The 6,000-nt window shown below is 53.5% G+C and overlaps 1 protein-coding gene across 1 annotated transcript in view; it reads left to right on the top strand.

The window, feature by feature from the left end:
- The first annotated feature begins 439 nt into the window (after positions 1-439).
- The window catches only part of PPP1R16B (protein phosphatase 1 regulatory subunit 16B), a 64,238-nt gene continuing 58,677 nt past the window's right edge, over positions 440-6,000 (top strand). The window contains exon 1 of the mRNA XM_037402999.1: positions 440-496. The gene's annotated coding sequence lies outside the window, so the exon portion shown is untranslated. The remainder of the gene's footprint in view (positions 497-6,000) is intronic.

Here is a 6,000-nt window from a genome sequence, read left to right as displayed (position 1 = left end):
CAATGGCAGCGCGGGCAGCAGCATCCTGCACCTTGCGCCTGGCCAGATCCCCCTGCTGCAGGGTGCCCAAGCCGCAGCCTTCCACCAAAACTCGAAGACCTTTTTTTTTATTTATTAATTTTTTATGTACTGGTTCATTTATTTATTTATTTGTTTGTTTATTTATTTATTTATTCACACACACACCCCGCTACACAGGCAGCCCCGCCCGCCCCGACGCGGTCCAGCGCCCCTTCCCGAAGGGCCGCCCCGCAGCAGCCGCTCCCGCAGCGCCCCCGGGATGCGGCCGCGCTCCGCGCCCTCCACCTGCCGGGCGGGGCCGGGCTGCTGCGCGCCCCCTCCGCGCCCCCTCCGCGGCCGCGCCCCCTCCGCGGCACCTCCCCGGGGCGGAGCTGCGGCCGCAGCCGGAGGCGGGCGGGGGCCGGGGCTGCGCGGCGCCGCTGCCTGCCCGCCCGCCCGCCTGCCGGGCCCGCCGCGCTGCGCGGAGCTGCCGCGGGTGAGTGCGGAGCGGGGCGCGGGGCTGGCGCGGCCGGGGGGCAGCGGCAGAGCGGGGGTTGCGGGAGCGGCGCGGGGTCTGCCCGGCCCCCGGGGTGGGGGGTGGGGGATGGATGGCGAGGGGAGCGGGAGAGCTGTGCCAGGCCCGCGGAGCGCTGCGCGGGTGCGGAGCGGGGTCCCCGCCGCGGCTGCAGTCACGCCGCGGAGTTTCGGTAACTCCAGCCCTGCGCGATCGCATGCGGGCTGGCGAGGGGCACCGGAGCACCGCGGCCGCTGCCTTCCCGGCGGGTGCGAGGGACCGCGGGGGGGCTGGGGGTACCCCGGGCCGGGGCCAACCGCGGAGGGGGCGCGGGCAGCCCCCGCGGCAGGTGTTACGCCGTGGAGCGCTGGCGGGGCTGGGGTGCGCGTTGGCGCGGTGGGGCATCGTGCAGGAGCCCGGACGCTGGAGATGGGAATTTCCTGCGTTTGTTCGTGGATGGGCTTTGCCTATCGCGTTTAGGATCCCTTCCCCTTCTGGCCTGTTTCAGGGTGGGAGAGATACACCGGGTGGTAGCAGAAGTGTTAAGCCATTGTTATTCCTGAAATGGCATCAGGATTGCAGTTCCTGGTTTCTGTGTGAGATGAAGGTCTTTCTTGGAGAGAGTCTCCTCCAGGTGCTGGCAGACCAGGCAAACTTCAGCCTGAACTTCAGCCCCTTGCCCAGCCCCAGGGGCTGCGGTGGCAGCGGTGGCAGGTGGCGATGCTTTCGGTTGACTCTGTTGACAAGCCAACAAGTTCATGTTTATATCTTGGCTTACTTACCATGAACGGGTCTTTGCTGTGCTGTGATAACTGCTGGAGGAGGAGGAGGACGCTTCCAGCTACAATGGAGTAGCAGAAAAAGTGGCTTTTCACAAATTGTCAAGGAAAGCAGAGGGTTCACAAACCTGGATAAAAGCCCAAACCCATCCCTGAGTCGTCCTAACAAACGCCCAGGGAACCTCAGGGGAGCGGCGGCCCGGGCTGCCCTAGCTCTCCCCTTGACCCAGCCTCCCCGACCCGGTGTCCCGAGCCCTGCCATTGCTGTTCCCTGCTTTTTCCCAGGTGGAAGGGCCAAGCGCTGTTATGGCAGAAAGCAGAAGGGGTTTTTCTGGCTGGAACTGAATTTAGTCCGGAGGGGGATCGTTTTCGTAGTGAAGGATCTAATGCATTAAATCCTGAATGTGAAGGATACTGTTTCATTTGTGTTTTTCCCTTCCTTCTTTAAACTCTACGCTGTGGGTTAGACCAAAAGCTGTGGATGATATTGGGAATACTCTTATTACATTACTTTTATCGGGTTTGGATCATGTCCTGAGATCTCTCATGAAGCTGGGGTGTGTGTGGGGAAAGCTTACTTTCCTTCTGACTGGGAAAACATAAGTGACTATTTCATAAGAAAAACAAGATTTAAAGTGTTGAACTTCAGATATCTATGGTGGATGTGATGAAATGCTGAGATATCGTGTCTTCTTTCTGCCATCAAGACCACGTGTCCAGGCTGCCCATTTCTAACAATGTCTTGTTGTCGAGTCCATCGTTGCAGGAAAAATGACTCTGTGTGAGTGCGCTGGTACCAATTGTACCGGCTCCTTGGTGCTTCTGCATTGCTTCTGCAGCCACTTTGTTGGAGCCTTATTTTCCCTTGGTTTAATAATTAATAAAATGCCTGTTGCCTCAAGGCACATTTCATCCAGTAAGAAGAAAAACATCAACCAGTGTTTACTGGTTATGGAGCCTGAGGTTGACAAATAATGAAGCTTTTGTGGATGAGAAGATGTCTCATTTTTATCTTGCATAAACTCGCATAAGTGCAGGGTTTGTGCTAAAAGTCTTCTAAGGATGTTACTCTTTTCTTATCCCCATCCTTAAAAAGGTCGCTTGCCCGCTGGTGACAAGTGGGTTTTAATTGTGACCTGCCCTAACCTGTTTATGGGTGGTCTTCTCCTTTTCGCTTTTACCTATGCCTGGCTCAAGTTTGGCAGCTCTTGGGTATTTAATGACTGTAAAGATAGCAAAATCAGGTCCTACATCTTCACAGGCTTAGCTTCTTTGGTGTGAAAGAGATCAGTCTCTTTTGGGGCAATAAATTGCCCTCACAAATCCTCTGTCAGATACTTATGAACCACTATCATTAACTGCGTTTTGAATCACTCGTTGAGCTGGAGAGGGAAAATTGGCCTGCAGTTCATCTTGTCTCCTTTCAAACTGCTAAATGATGATTTGGAGAACTTAGTGGGCAAATTATATCACCAGCTAATTGGCCTAAGAAGAAAAACTTGCCTGATATCAAACAAGCTGGCTGCTGCTGTTCTTCATCCTGAAACTGTCTGCTGCCTCAGGTGATGCCTCCAGCTTCAAATACCTACAGGGTTTTTGTTGTGGCGCTGGAAAGGGGACATGGTAAATTCTTTCTGTTAACACCTGTGCATGGTGTCCACTCCACCTCCAGCAGATTTTGAAGTATTGTCCCTTAAAGCACAAAACCTCAGCATTCCAAGCTTGCCTTCCCCTGCGGGTAGCCCTCTCCTCTTCTTCCTCAGAGGGTGAAACTGCTCACTGGGCTGTAATGTTTTTGGAGGACTTGGCTCTGCTGGGGATCCCCGACAGAGCTGAATTTGGGAAGGAGGTGAAAGCATGATGCAGGGACCCTGCTCATTGCCTTGCCATCCGTGTCCCTGCTTTGGCAGAGACCTTTTTAGGAGTGACATGCCTCTCCCCAGACGTGTCTGGCAGCTTGGTGGCCCGGTGCTGGGAGCACAGGTCAGGATTAGCCCCTGTGTGGGCAATGAAACGTGCCGTACAGCTGGCTGGGGCCGGGGTGAGCAGGAGGGTGTGCTCTGCCGGCACCAACGGTCAGCCCGACCTTGCTGCTTGTTGAAAATAATTCAGGGCTGGTGGCTTCTCTGCAAGGAGGGCTGTAACTGCAGGCGACTGCCAGTGTAGAAGCATCCAGGCACAGCAGGTTCAGCCCTCCTTGCTTGAAGAGCTGCAGGCGTGAGCTGGGATGTGTGAAAGGGGTCAGCTGTTGGCTTTTTGCGAGGCTGTTAGTTGAGTTACAGCACCTCCTAGGATGGCCTTGCCAGCTGGCTCACCCTTTAGGGAAGTTTAAAGAGGCTTATCACAATCTTACTAGAAATCTGTCGTCTTCTATTAATCTACTTGTCTCTCTTCATCTCCTTTCCATGTGCTCCCTTTGCTCATTCATCTCGACAGCACCATTCTGCCTGCACCGCTGCTGGTCGACACCAGCTGTGCCATTTGCCAAAGTCTTGTTTAGGACACGTTCATTTGTAGACTGTCACTTTTTGCTGTCCAACATGATTTTTCTTTATATATATGTAGAGATACTATACTTTTAAAATGTTTGTTTTTGAAGGTGGCATGCCTGAAAAGGCAGCAGAGCCCAGGTGCTTTGCTGGCTGGGGTGGAGATGCAGGAGAGTGACGGTACCCAGGAGCAGACTCCAGCTCTGAGTAAGTGAAAGCCCATCCTACGCCAGGTCCCGCTCGGCAGTGGGCTCAGTGTGGAGCACAGCTCACCTTGCCACTGGCAGCAGCGTAAGGGACTGGTGATAATGGATGTAAATCACTGGCTGTCTGCACCTTCCCTACTGAAATCAGAATAGTTCCCGCTTCTGGGGTAGCGCTGCACTTTCCTTAATCAATGAGCACAGGTGAAGGGCAGCGGAAAACACTGTCAAGGTTTGGGAGGTGAGAGGAATGAACGCTACACCCCGAGTCTCATGGCAAAGCAGGAAAGGGCCCATCAGTGAGAACTGGTGATACTGGACCGAGCTGGAACTCGACAGCACACCTTGGCACCTCTGGTAGCTGGGGCAAATGTTACTTTCAGAGTGATGCGATTCTTGCCGATGGACCTTTTCCTTGCAGGTTTTACAGGATTGTGTCAATACTGGGGTTAACAGCCACATAGACACCAAGGGGAAAAAAAAAAAAAAAGTAGCTTGGGGAAGGCTAATCCCTAATACCCATACAAAGCAAACAAATAGTATATCATTTGACATGTATTAGGTGAGCTGGGAGATCTCTGGCTCTAGAGGCCTGGGTAGGAAATGCAAAGCCTTTGACAAAGGTGGCTTGGCCACCCCTGCTTCCAGCGACAGCATCTGCGTGCTGATGCAGGTAGCGGTGCTGCCGGGAGCCGCTTATCTGCCTCTCCCGTCGACTTTCACAGGAATGCTCTCTCTCCTGCACAACACATTGTTTGCTATCCTTGAATGTTGCTAGTTGGCAGGGAAAGAGATCAGTGTGTTTTTTTCCAGAATAGTCAGCTGATTTCATCCCATGGGAGGTGGTTGAAAAGCAAGAGACAGGTGGGTTGGCATTCCTGCTTCGTAGCCTTCCATAATTCCAGCAGAAGGATAAACTGGGAAGTGCAGTTGCTGGGTACTCTTCTATGTTTGCATTTGAAAGAGCTTGATAGGCTGGGATTAATGAGGCTAAATGGAAGCTTGATAAATGGTAAATTCAAATGAACCTGAAACAAAAATGGCTTTATAAGAAGGCATTTGGGTATGTGTGAAGTGCAGATTGTGGGTTTCATCTGTTGCTGGTTGGTTGCTGGTTGGCAGAGCGCGCTGCCTGGGCTGCCCCCCTGCTGAGGCATGTCCCCTGTTCCCCACCCTGCCGTGTGCCTGCCACAGGGGTGACAGGTCCTGCTCGAGGGGTGGCTGTGCAGACCCTCCTGCAGGCAGTTGCTTCTTTCCTGGTTTAGGTTAATATAACGTTTCCAAATGTGGGCTATGACATCTGCATCCTGGAGCCCCCTGTGTCCCCGTATCCAGGCTCTAATTAAGGATGCTCTAAAAGCAGCAGGCCAGCTACCACGGCCTTGCAGATCAGAACCATTGGCCTAATCTATTTTTGAAGTGAATTAAACTAGAAGAAGGTACTGCCACGCTAGAATAAGAAGCCACCTGGGGAGTTAACCCAGAATAGTTGTTCTGCTTTGGATTTGCACCCTGTCTTGTTTCAAAATAACTTTCCCGTCTGTATGTACAAGCTCCATCAGCACAGAATGCAGGGCAGGACTGAAGATCGCCCAGCAGAGCTAGGAAAACATCTTGTTTTTCCCGAGGTCTTCTCTGCATCGCCTCCCAGTGAGCTGCACATGCTCCTTAACATAGGCATCCCTTTCTGTAATAAATCTGCCCTGCTTCTTGCTCGATCCCCTGCAGAGGTCGGTGCTCCTTTCCTACCCACCCCCCTCTGGCTTGCTGTAACCCTGGCTGCCAGCTTCCCACAGCCACCTCTGCCCTCCTGTCCTGTCCTCTGCCCAGCCTTTGTGCTGGCTGCACCCAGTGACACAAGCATCCCGAGCGCTGTCTCCCCAGAGGTCCACGGCCAGATTGCACAGAGAGCTTTTCTTAGGCTGGGTGGGACCTTATCGCCTTTCTCAGTGAGTCAGTGTGAGCGCTAGGTAAGAGGCAGCATCAGGTGCCTTTTTCTAAGCTGGGGCTGATAA

This window comes from Falco rusticolus, chromosome 10, assembly GCF_015220075.1.
Source record: "Falco rusticolus isolate bFalRus1 chromosome 10, bFalRus1.pri, whole genome shotgun sequence".
Taxonomy (NCBI): Eukaryota; Metazoa; Chordata; class Aves; order Falconiformes; family Falconidae; genus Falco; species Falco rusticolus.
This window is presented reverse-complemented; position numbering and strand designations above follow the sequence as displayed.